The 12,052-nt window shown below is 44.8% G+C and overlaps 1 long non-coding RNA gene across 2 annotated transcripts in view; it reads left to right on the top strand.

Annotated features, from left to right (window-relative positions):
- LOC134807385 (uncharacterized) overlaps nucleotides 1-12,052 on the top strand; it is a 220,773-nt gene that overhangs the window by 35,534 nt on the left and 173,187 nt on the right. For both annotated transcript variants that reach the window (XR_010147685.1, XR_010147686.1), the window contains one exon: nucleotides 72-157. This is a non-coding gene — a long non-coding RNA (uncharacterized LOC134807385). The remainder of the gene's footprint in view (nucleotides 1-71; nucleotides 158-12,052) is intronic.

Raw genomic sequence — 12,052 nt, 5'->3', positions numbered from 1 at the left:
TTATGGCATCTCATTTTATCCTCATAACCAGACTTGGAAGTAAGGACCTTGCATTGATCTTTGCTCTACAGGTGACAAAACTGAGGCTCAGAGGCCAATGGCCTTGTTCAAGGTCACACGCCCACTAAATGAGAGACCCGGAGACCTGGCATCACATGTAAGTCTGTTTCCCTCCAAAGTCTGAGATTTTTCCTGCCCCATTCCCCAGGAACAAGTATCTCATCGCTTGGGCCAGCCTAACGCAGGCTGCCCCTCTGACCAACTCCTGCTAGAGCCCCTTCTCATTCCTGTTCTGTGGTCAGGGAGCATATTTCCTAGGGTGAGAAGACAGCCTGGAGCTACCCATTCGACAATTGCTCCTTTCAGTCCAGATTTGGTTTTTGATTTGTTTTCTGTTTGTCTTTTCTTCTGGGAAGGAGAAGTGGGGGAACCTCAGCCTTTTCTGAGAGCTCTGTGTTTATTTCTTCTTCTGTTGTGTGGGGATTTTAAATGATGAAGCTTTGATTTTTCTGCCTTCTTGGGAGACTTGTGCAATTTTTTAAAAACATACTGGCTCTGGTATTGCATTTCTGCTTGATTTTGCCTGCTGAGGAAGCCAAGGGCCTCAAAGCTGAGTCTAGGGCTGTCTGTGACTGTCTGCGTTTCTTCTCCCCCACCTTTTGTGGGGCATATGAAAGGCATTGACTCGGTGTGCTTTGCTGAAGTTTAAAGTGACAGCAAGAGAGTGGAGAGAGAGTGAGGGGAAAGTGCCAAGTAGGAAGAAGGATAACTCTAGACCACATGGCTTTGCCAGGCTGCATTGGAGTCCTTGTGCTTGAACATACGAGTGTGCCCTCCTGGCTATGAGAAACCATTATGTGGTCAGAACAGGGGAAGGCAAGCATGCATTTGCTTTTGCTCAAGTGCATACATTTGAGGGAGCTGACTTGGAACACAATTGCACGTATAGTCAAGCAGGTTGGGTAAGGAGAGATACGTCAATCATATGTACTTGGACATACAAGTGTGTTCCCACATCTGTGCCAGACCTTGGGTGTGAAGACATCCATACAGCACACAACCACAGACTTCCTGTGGGCAAGTATGCAAATGTGTAGAAAAGATGTCAGATTAAACTGTGAGTGCCCACACATACGAAAATGATTTTGGAGGCTGGATAGAGCATCAGGAGGCTTTGATTCAAGTCTCCAGCTTCCGCCTGGCTACCGTAGTATGCGTTTTTAAGCATACGTAGGAATGTGAGAAGATACACGGGCACACATCTATGTTTCTGTAGGTGTCAGCATATGAGCACAGCAGGGCGTGTCTTTGTGTTAGCATGGGTGCACACGCCTGAGTGTACACAGGGCTCTGTGAACACATGTGTAGAGGGACCCTGGGAGGAGAGGGGCCTGGATGTGCATATGAGAATGTAGGGGTGCTCTCCTGGGTTTGGGTTCCTCATCCTGGAGAATTTAAAACAACAGCAACAGCAACAATGACAAAGGGGATTGGAAGATGGCATAACACTGCATACATTTCTGAAGCTTCAGGAACAGGCCCCGCGCCGGCTATGATTCCAGCAGTGTCCGTTACCATGGCTATCGCTAAAAAGACACTGCTGGCTCTTCTGTTTATTTTTAAATCCTCATCCCTTTGACACCCCCTTCTGAAACTCAAATCCCATTCCCTTGGTGCTTCCTTTCCTCTCAGATCAGAAGATGAGCCCAATTCCCTCCCAATCCCAGGGGTAGGAGGCCGAGGAGGCAGCCAGCCAGCCCATCATTCTAACCCCCTTTCACTCCCCAGACCTGGGGTGTCTCTAGGGATGACTTAGGACCCTGGGGCTCCTGGAAAACCAGAGAGCTCAGTGAAGATGGATGGCTTCCAGCCTGCCTTCAGGGGCTCTCCTGGCCTTGCCTAGGAATAAGTGGCTGCCAGGGTCTGGGAGAGGGAGGGGAAGGCTGACACAGAGTGGAAACTGTGGATTTCATAAGCGCTGAGTCCACTGGCCCAGGCAAGTGGGAATGGGGAGACTGAGGAAACTACAGACAGCTGAGCTTGGCCTTAGCTGCCGTGGGTGGGCCTTCACACCTTCTCAAACACTCCCTCTTGGCCTCTTCTCTGTTTGTGACTGGGTTTGGAGGAAGCTGGAGGGACTGGGGATTGCCATGAGAGAGCAGGAAGGCTGGGCTACACTAGGATGCCTTCTCCTGCTCACAGGGCTTCTGCTTGTGAGCTCAGTGCTTTAAAGGCCCAAGTCTGGATTTCCTTTTGCACATCAGCTAATCAGCTTCAGCTATGCCGGGCTGGAGGACAGCCCCAGCCCCTAGGAACACAGAAGGGAGGCAGGGGCACGCACCAAGCACTCCCCACTGCCAGTGATCAGCAGCAATGGGCCCTGCTCCTCCCACCAGACAGTTAGCTCCCTGAGGGCAGGAGCCGTGTTCTTTTAGGCCACACCCATCCCTGCCTCCAGCCAGGCAGTGTCTTGTCCTGGGCCCTGGTTGGGAGCCTGCAAACCTAAGTGCTTCCACTCGGGAGCCTGATTGTGTGTGGGGGAAACTCTTTACCTTTCTTCAGCATTGCTTTCTTCATCTACAAAATGAGCTCGGATTGAATTAGCCCTGTACTCCCGCACTGACATTTTGTGATTCTATTAACTAATTGAATTGGATGGACGTTATGGAGAATGTTCAACAACAGGCTAATTTCTCTTTGAACATTCACCAGATCCTCGGCTGTGTCATAGCCAGGTCAGTGGAAAACAAAATACAAAATCATTTCACCTTCTTTCCTTTCATAGGTGAGCAGATTTGCCAAGTCTTTCCTGAAACCTGCAATGGAGAGTTTAGAGTGTCCCCAGTCCCGTTTGTGAGTTTTCTGGCGGTTAGAATGCTTGGGTCACTAGCTGTCCTTTAGGCTAAGGTGGCCATGGGCTCCCCTCCAAGGGAACATCTAGAACTGTCGGCTCCAGCTGTTCTGTTCTTCTGTTTTGGGAGAGTAAAGAGGGAGCTATGGGAAAGATCTGAGTTTGAGAAACAGGTCCTGGCTGCTCCAACAGAAACAAATAACAACAACGTATCTTTGTCGAACAAAGGATGTAGGTGCTGGAATTCTCTCTCCAGCTCTTGGCTTTCTAGGTCACCCTCTGGATGCCCTTTTATTTCTTTCTGATTGATAAGTATTATGTGTTTGTTGTGTCACCTTGACATTTATATGTTGATGTCCTAAGCCCCAGTCCTTCAGAATGTGATCGTATCTAGAAATAGGGTCTGTACAGATGTAATTTGTTAAGAGGAGGTCACCCTGGAGTAGGGTGGACCCTTAGCCTAACGTGACTATGTCCTTACACAAAGGGGAAATTTAAACATGGAGACCCACACAGAGGGAGAATGCCATGCGGAGATGAGAGCAGAGTTGGAGTGATGCTTCCACAAGCCAAGGAACTCCAAAGATGGCTGGCAAACCATCAGAAGCCAGGGGAGAGGTGTGGAGCAGGTTCACCTCAGCCCTCAGAAGGAACTGGCCCTGCCAGCACCTTGATCTTAGACTTTCAGCCTCCAGAACTGTGAGACAATAGCTTCTGTCATTTAAGCCACCCAGTCTGTGGCATTGTATGGCCGCAGCTGTAGCAAACCCATACAATAAGAGATAGAACATGGTAGAAAAAGCTCTGAATGTCAACCACTGTCTTCTGCCACCCCCACCCCCTCTGGCTTCAACCCACACCCCAGGCCTCCACCCAAGTGCATTAGGCAGAGGCAATGTAATAGCAGGTAAACATCCTCAAGGAAAGTGATTTCTCCAGCCCAGTTTTGTTTCACAGCTACTACTATGGATCAGGAGGTCCGCCCTTCTATCCCACCTCAATCCCACCTGCTGCAGCTCCATTGCATTCTGTCTTGTTTGTCCTCAAAAGAGACAGTGATCAACCAGAACCCTCGCTAACAGAAAACAATCCTTTGTTGTCTAGAAGTTACAGGTGGAATCTCCTTTCCACAATAGCAGACAGCTCCCACCCTCTGGTTCAAGGTAAACCTTCCACTCTCTGCTCCCACCCCAGCCCCAGGCTCTCAGTCCTCCAAATGTCCCCACATGATGACCTTTTCTCTGACATCCCAGAGCAGGCCTGCAGGATCCGGCCACCTCCTCCTACCCCCATCCCTCTCCCCATCCCTCCTCTGTCTCCTGGATCCCTCAACGCAGGCCATCCTTCCAACAGACAGTGCTTGTTTGTGTTGCTCACACATGCCTTGTCTGCAAACATAGCGTGGAGAGAAGTCGTAAGGACTGAGATGCAGCGGCTGGGAAACTGCAGTGACCGATGAGAGGGCCTGATTGCTTGTGCATAGCTGCTGAAAGGGGTCTTGACATTTTAAGTGCTCGTCAGAGTGAGGAATGACAGCAGCAGACAATGAGACACTTCCTCTTTGCCTTTTGCTGGCTATTAATAAGTGTTTCTGATTCTGCAGATGTGGGAGAGATTCTGGGCCATTGGGCTGGGTGTGCTGTGTGGGTTTTTTTTTCTCACTTTGTCTTTCTCCCAGTCCCGTTTCCTCCTCTCTCTCCTGCCTCCCACTGCGTGAGCTGCCACTCTCCTTCTCTCCCAGGTGCTGCTGGCTGTTTGTCTTGGAGTCGGATTTGTTAGTGCTCAGGAAATGGCATTAGGCAGCTGGACTCAGACCTGCTCTTGGCACTTTGCCAATCTCTTAGTCTCCTGGCTTGGACCCACTGCCAAACCCCACTCACTTCCCCCAGGGTAGGAGAGGCAAGGAAGGGACACAATGGGCTGGTGGAGAAGATAGAGAGGGGTTGTGAGTCTACAGTTGGGGAAGGGACCACCAGGAAAGGAAGCAAGAGGGACCATTTAGACAGTCAGTGCAAGCTGGGACAAAGGAGCCAGCCTTGGGGACAGATGACTCAGAGAGAGCTGGGAGATGGACTTTTCCCTCCCTCCTTCCTGGAGCTGCCTCCTTCCCTCCGCTTCTTGTGTTCTCCCATGGGCCCTTACCTCAGAGAAGCCAGCAGCGGCCATGTGCTCCTGCATTGCCCACACTTGGCAGGTGTGCTACCTTCTGGCCTTGGGAGAATATTGTCTGCTGAAGCCAAGAGAGAACCGTTTGGTATCCCAAGTTCCCCACCTGGTTCCTTAGGTTCTGAAATCTACCCTTTCCCTAAATTAGGGTGGCCAACCATCCCCAGTGATCTCAGAATTGAGAGATTCCCCTGAGTGTTAAAACTGGGGCAGTCCCAGACAAACCAGGATGCTTCATCATCCTCCTCCAAATCTCACTCGTGACCCCCAACCTGGCCTGATGCCCCTTCTCCAGAGGCCCCTTCCTCGGCTTTAATTTCACTTCGATTGAACAGGAAGTGGGCAGTCAGGCTGATGCAAGAGGATGGGGTGAGGTAAGACAGGAGAGACTCTTCACACTGCAGGACATGGCCTCCTTGTTCCAGCAAAAGAGAACAGAGATGTCCAGCCAAGGATAAGTGATCCCTAGAGATGCCCTCCAACCCTCTCCAGAGGGAGCCTCTGGATCTATGGGGGAAAACAAGGCTTGAGGGAACCAAGCAAAACCAGGAGCAGTCCCCTGTCTGCTCTCAGGGCCCACCTGGCACTCTGCTCCCTGTGCCCTTGTCCCCTCCCTCTTTCCCTCCCCTAGCCAGCCCCCTCCAGCTAACCCCCCTCCAGCCTGGCTTCACTGGAGTCCAGCTCCAAAGCCTTATCCCAAGCCCGCAGCCTCTGGATCTCTTTATTCTGATTCAATTACATACACAATATGAGCTTTGCAAACAGAAAATTACACGCTGCAATAATTGAATTCTTTCCTGAACTTGAAGCTTGCTGGGCTGTGGTGTGGAGCTTCCAGATACCCAGCCTTGCCCCCGGGCCCCACCTTCACTTAGCAAAATCATAACTAACATTTAAACATCATTTGATAGTTAATGGCATTGCCACCCCCACCATCTCCTTTGAATTTTACAACTATGTGAAGATATATATGTGTATCCCATCATTATTATTTATAATTCCCTCTCTACAAATGAGGAAACTGAGACAAGGAGTAATTATAAGCCATGCTCAAGGTTACAGAACAAATAATGGTGACACAGCCAAGATCTAAATCCAGGTTTTCTCAAACAAATTTCATGTTTTTCCCAATCTAGCCTGTCCCATTTCCTGCCAGTTCTGACTAGCACATGGACCTGGTTCTCCTGGTCTCCATGGTTCAAGGATAAAGGGGATGATGACTTTTCTCCCTTCCCCCAAGCCTAGGTCCGTGTGTTATCTCCAGTGCTGGGGACACAACTGATCTGTCCCCAACCACAAGCCAATGCTTATTGTTTCAAAACCTGTGAAATGCTCACAAACCAAGATAATTGTTAAGCACTTTGAAGAGAACGCTTTTCCCCCATTGGTCTACCAAACATTTTCCCTGTAGGACCAACGAGGCAAGTACTCTCATTTTATTTCCCCTGCCCTTCCTTTACTATAAAGCTAAACACACGGATTCCTCAGACATCTGCAGTAAATAAGCCTGTGACTTCTGTCACCTTCGACAGCACTTCCACAAATGTTTATTGAGCATCTGCTGTGTGCCAGCCATTTGTTACCTCATTCAATCCTCACAATAAATTAGTGAAATAGGTGCCATTATTTCTCTTTTAGAGACGAGGACCTGGAGCTTAGAGCAGCAAAGATGCTCAGCCAAGTTCCTACTTCCAGTAGAGACTGAACCCAGGTCTCCCAACTGCAGGGCCTGTGCTTTTAGCTAGTGTAGCACATGGTGGGTTAGGGACCCAGCTCCTTCCTCCCTCCCTAGTTCAGACCAGCCTTCTCTTTGAACTGGACTATTGAATTTCTTCTTAATGGTCTCCATGACTTTGGTCTTATGTGCATTAAATTTATACTCTATACTGAGCCAGTAAGTTGTTAAACAACTCCAACAAAGTCATTTCCAGGCTCCAAAAAAAAAAAAAAAAAACCATCAACACTACAGGAAAAAAAAAGACAGAAAACTAGAAGTTCAAGCTCTGTGGAGTACTGGACAAGGTACTCTATGATTCCTGCTTATCTCTGAAGCCTTGTCTTCTGCCTCTTTCTTCCTTGCATTGCACGCTATAGTGTTGCTAAACTGCTTATAATTTCTTTACTGCAAGCAGCGGGAGGTTTCATATTTTACTGTTTTTATGAAGACCTCTTCTCCCCAGAGCGCCCTTCCTACTTTGCTGGGCTTAGCTTACTGCTTCATCAAGGCTCAGCCTAGGCATCATCCCTCCAGAAAATCTTTACTGTGTCTCAGGTCAGCTAAGTCTTCCATGCTGTGATTCCATAGTACCCTGTGCACTGCTCTTAGAGGACAATTACCTGGTCAGCTGTCTGTGACTCTTAGCCTTGCTCCTCAATCCTGAATTGGAAATTCATGACACTGAGATTGTAGATCATTCTCTCTGTGCCCCAGAAGCTGACACAATTCCTGGCTCATGGTACTCACTCACTAAATATTTGTTGAAAGTCTTTAAATCACCACGTTTAGCTGGATGATACTACATGCACAATCATATCCTCCTAAATACCTAACCTCAGAAGATTGTCTTTGGATCCTGATGCTGAATGTAAAAGAAAGTATTTGCTCACGTGGCCTGGAGTCGTACGCACCCAAGGAAACTCTGTTTCTTAGAGCTGCAGTATAATTTTAGAATAAGAAAGTCTCCTCTTCCATATCAACCAATTTCTCACTGATTTCCTAGAGAACCCTAGAAAACGAGAAGGAAAGTTTGAGATGAGTGCCAAGTTCACTGTTAGTCTGAGGCTACCCTGACACATAGGTAACAGACAGGACAAAGAAGACAATACAGTTCACAGACATTATGGTCATAAAAGGAAACCTGGGCAAAGGAAGACATTTACTATATGCCTGATAAAGAAGATTCAATATTGCAAAGATGTCAATTTCTGCAAATGAATCTATAAATATTTAATGTACTCCCGATCAGAATCCCAACAAGATTTTTCATAGAACTTGACAAGTTCATTTTGAAATCTATATTGAAAAATAAATATCAAGAAAATCAAGATAATTAAATGAAAAAAAGGAAGGGGGACTTGCCCTCTTAGATATGAAAACATACTATAAATGTATCATATTTAAGCAGTAAAATTCTACAATATTGACTTGCAAATAGACAAACTGGTGGGTAGACTAGAATGCCAAGCCCAGAAACATATTTGTTGGGCACATAATAGGCATAAGATATTTGTTGAATAAATAAACAAGGGTGGCATTTCACATCAGTTGCACAATAAATTGGAGTGGAGCAATTGACTATTCATTGAGGAAAAAAAAAATAGAGGTAGATTCTCCACCTAGTATCCGTTACTAAAAATCAATTCCAAATAGCTGAAAAACCTAAATATAAAAATATCCAAAATGTTTAGAAAAGACAACAGAATAATGTGTTTATGACCTCAGGATAGGAAGGGCCTCCTTATGTAGATGAAAATAAGCAAAATATATAGAACAGGGGTTAGCAAACTACTATCCCATGGGCCAAATCTGGCCCACCAAATTTTCTTAAAAAACCCGATGTATTGGGACATAGCCACATCCGTTTGTTTATATATTGTCTGTGGTTGCTTTAGAGCTACAGCAGCAGAGTTGAGTAGTTGGTGACACAGACTGCATAACTCAGCCAAAAATATTCATTTGGACATTTACTGAAAATGTGCTGACCCTTGACAGAGTAAAAAGGATTGATAAATATAACTACTACACCAAAAATTAAAACTCGCCAGTCACAAAGATGCCATGAACAAAGTTCAAACGGCAACACGCAAACTTAAATATTTGCAAGGTGTCTAACGGGATGATTATTGAGGTTATGTATATGAGGACTGCCTACAAATCAAGGAGTCATTCTAACGTGAAAGACTGGGCAGAGGATATGAACAGGAAATTCACAGAAAACATTAATATGGCAAATAGAAACATGAAGAGATGCTCAGCCTCACTGATTTTATTACTCAAAGCCCCAGCAAGAAACAGAGGGCAAAACTAGATACTCTGAGGAAAGCATAATAAAGGAGTTGTTTATAAAGGTATGGACTGGATTTAAGCAAGGAGTGATACAATATCCTGTGGCCAGTAATTTTGTGATACATGTAATTTTGTTATATATATTTTAACATAATAGCATGGACTCCACCTGCCCCCTAAAAAAGCCATTAAAAACCCAACTATATGGCATTTAAAAATATTTAAATATCAAAATAAAGACAGGTTGAAAAATAAAGACAGGTTGAAAATAAAAGATGTAAACTGCAAAGTATAAGCATTAAAAAGCTCACATGGCTTTATTTCTTTCAAAAAATAGATTTCAAGACTAAAAAATTACCAGAAATAAAGTCATTATGTAATGGGACAATCCTTTAAAATGACATAATGATCTTAAATGTCTATGAACCTAATAAAAGATTTTCAAATACAGGAAGTAAAAATGGACAAATCTAAAGGGAAAAACAGAAATGCATACACACATAGGGTTTAACATATTCCTCTCAGTAATTGAGAGAACAAGCAGCAAAATATCAGCAAGGATATAGATGGTTTGATAAAGAGGGAACTGTAACCACCCCAAGGCTGAAGATGCACATAAGAGTCAAAACCTGGAAGGGCTCTGCAGGGGCTTTTCTGACAGAGCTGTGGCTTTGGGCACAAGGATGCACCACCCTTGCAAGGCAGAAGAGAAGGAGAGGGAATAAATCCCCCGACCTCATTCTCCTCCTACCCTCTGGATCTTCTATTGGCTAAATCCAACCAAGAACAAGGATCCTGTTGATACCGTCCTGACAGGTCAGCTTCCTAGAAAATGGAGTGGAGAAATGTGGAGAGTGAATCTGGGGGGCAAACTGAAAGTATGCAGCACACAGGTAATTAGGGAAATGGAAATCAAAGCAACAGTGAGAAACCTCTTTTTACCCACAAGAATGGTAAACGTTTGTAAAGTGTAAGTGTTGTGAAGCACTCTCATACGCTGATGATGGAGAATAAATTAGGACAGCTGCTTTGGAGTACAGGTCATCAGTTGCTATGAAATTTTAAATGTACATGTACCATGACCCAGCAATTTCACTTCTCTGTATCCAGATAAACAGTTGTACTACTGCACAAAGTGGTACGTACAAAGATGTCCCAGATTCCTATCAATTGATGAACAGATACATTGTATTACACTCAAATAAATTGTAGTCATATGACAAGATAATATGCATCAGTTAAAAAGAATAGGGTAGGTCTAATACATACTATTATGGGTAGCTCTTCAAAAATATTGCATGAAAAATAGAAGTTGTAAAATTATATAAGTATTTTATTTATGCAAAACAATCATTTTTTAATACAAGTATATCTACTTCAGTGTAAATTTATGGACAGAGTCTAAAAGAATATGTGTCATGATTAGCAATGAGGAGATAGTCAATTATTTTTTATAATATGTACTTATTATTCGTGAAATTAAAAATCCACTGTCACTAATACCGACAACAGCAAAAAAAAAAAAAAAAAAAAAAAATCATTGGACCACAACGCTATCTCTTTCCCATGAAGTCTTCTAGTTCTGTCTGTCAGAATTCCTCAACCTCTGCTCTCCAGGTTCCATGTGGGCCAGGCATGTCTGTTCTAGAATGTTCCACAGTCAGTCTTATACTAGAGTTCATTGTTTCTGTGTCTGCTTCTCCCTCTGGATTGTAATCTCCTTGAGACCTGGAGCTATGTCTGTCTCATGAACATTGTTTTCCAGTCTTTACCCCTTTCTGGTAATTTCCCTGACTTAAGTCCAATCACAGGTTACAGTGGTGCCCCCTAGGAACTCTGCTTATCAGACGGTCAACTAACCCAAGTTGGACCAATTAGGGTCCCTTCCTGGAAAACGAAGAATTGGGGTGGAGAGGAAGTTAGGTCTGCAATATGTCAACTGCCATGTTTCCAATTAGAAGAAGCAGAGAAAGCTGTTATGGAGGGGAGAGAGAGAAGAATGAAAAGATATAAGACAGGAGCAAAGAAATGAAGCCTGCTGTTGTTTGAGACTCTGATTCTGGTTTGCTTCAGCAACATCCTTGTACCTTTATATGAAGGATATCCCTACATCTTTATAATAAATAGCCATGTTTTTGACTAACACCTCCAATTGGTTTCTGTTGCTTGTAGCCAGAAGAATTCTAATTAATAGTGAATAACAGTTTGCTTTTCAATCTCCCAGGGCACCTACCTCTTAACAACCTGTTTCCTAGTAGATGCTCAATACATATTTGCTAAATTGGACAGAAGATGTCATTCATTCCTCCTTGCAGGTGCTCGCCCAGCCTCTGTTTGGAACTTGCAGTGCTTCTAACTCATCACCTCCCGAGACACCCCATTCCACTAATGAGCAGCTCTGACACCTCCACAGTGGTCCCGTGGCCCCTCTTTATCATGGTAACTCTGCAAACATAGGAAGTCTTCTCTTTTCTGAAACATCCCCAGCTTCACCAACTGTTCTCCATAAGGCACTATTTCCAGATCTTTCTTTCTCTGATAACAGTCCTCAGGACAAACTCCTGTTGGTCAGTGTCTCTCTTAGATTAAAGTGCCCCAAATTGGCTTTTCAGACCTCAAGTTCCTGTGGACTATGAGTGATAGGCAGAGCTGCAGGAGCTTACAGACAGACTCCACAGAGCTGAGAACTGGTAAGGGGCTGTATTATTTTGCCGAGTATTTAAAAGAGAACTATTATCCATAGGGAACCAGTTGGAAATTGTCCTAATGTAGAAACTCTTTGCTATTAAAAGTGTGTGAGTATGAAATTTGTTAATACCCATAATTTGGTTTGCTGATGTGAAACCCCAAGCATGAAGTGTTACTACAGCACAAAGCACACATCTCGCCAGTCAATCCCACAGTCCCTTTGTGACTATGAATCACTCACACTCAAGGGGCAGCTGGCATTCCTCTAACTTGGAAGTGAACTGCATACTTTGCAACATCAAGTGGCAAGTAAGACTGCCAGAGCATCCTAGAGCTGGGAG

This window comes from Pan troglodytes, chromosome 9, assembly GCF_028858775.2.
Source record: "Pan troglodytes isolate AG18354 chromosome 9, NHGRI_mPanTro3-v2.0_pri, whole genome shotgun sequence".
NCBI lineage: Eukaryota > Metazoa > Chordata > Mammalia > Primates > Hominidae > Pan > Pan troglodytes.
This window is presented reverse-complemented; position numbering and strand designations above follow the sequence as displayed.